The sequence below is a fragment of the Desmodus rotundus genome, chromosome 4 (assembly GCF_022682495.2).
Source record: "Desmodus rotundus isolate HL8 chromosome 4, HLdesRot8A.1, whole genome shotgun sequence".
Classification (NCBI taxonomy): domain Eukaryota; kingdom Metazoa; phylum Chordata; class Mammalia; order Chiroptera; family Phyllostomidae; genus Desmodus; species Desmodus rotundus.
Genome location: NC_071390.1, coordinates 129905220 through 129905934, shown reverse-complemented (window position 1 = coordinate 129905934; position 715 = coordinate 129905220).

The following is a 715-nucleotide window of genomic DNA, read 5'->3' as shown; positions in this document are numbered from 1 at the left end:
TAATTTTGTTTTGTTTGCCCAAAATTATTTCTTCAAAGAATAACTTATTCTGTTAATATTTAGTGAGCAGCTACTTTGTGCTGTAGAGATAACAGAGAACAGTATAGACAAAAGTCCCTGTCCTTATGGTGGTCCATTCTTTTTCCTTGCTTTTCTTTATGTATGCAGTGGTTGTCTTGTTGTAAGTGGTTGGATTCATTCTTTCCTGAATGCTTGAAAGTAGGTAGATGATTAGAAAGGGCACAGAATATTCCTGGCAAGATCTTTGATGTAGTAACCCAGTATCCAACTTAGCCTGTTCATAAAAAGCTTTAGATTAGGAGGTAAAATGTGTACTTACTTATCAGTCAACATGTACTACATTTCTAACTTTGAGCTAGTTGAATCTTTTGTGAATAAGGAAGTTAGTGTTATAACTAGAGATCCTAACATTTCTGATACATTTATTTCTCTTTTGTTGAAATTGCTTTACCTGGATAAAGGCAGCAGCATGGATTTTCAGTTTTAGGCCCAGGTCTTCTCTATCTTGCCTTTCTGTCTTCCGTATTCTACCCCTCTTGTGATCTCTCCCTTTATCCATCTCCTTGGCCTGGGCAGAGCAGCAGTGCCCATCTTGATTTGGGGAGGGGGTAAAATATCTTGCTAGGTGTTACCACTTGGTGTACAGATAAGGAAAGACTAGTTTTCTAGTTGTAATACTTTTTGTTTCCATTAT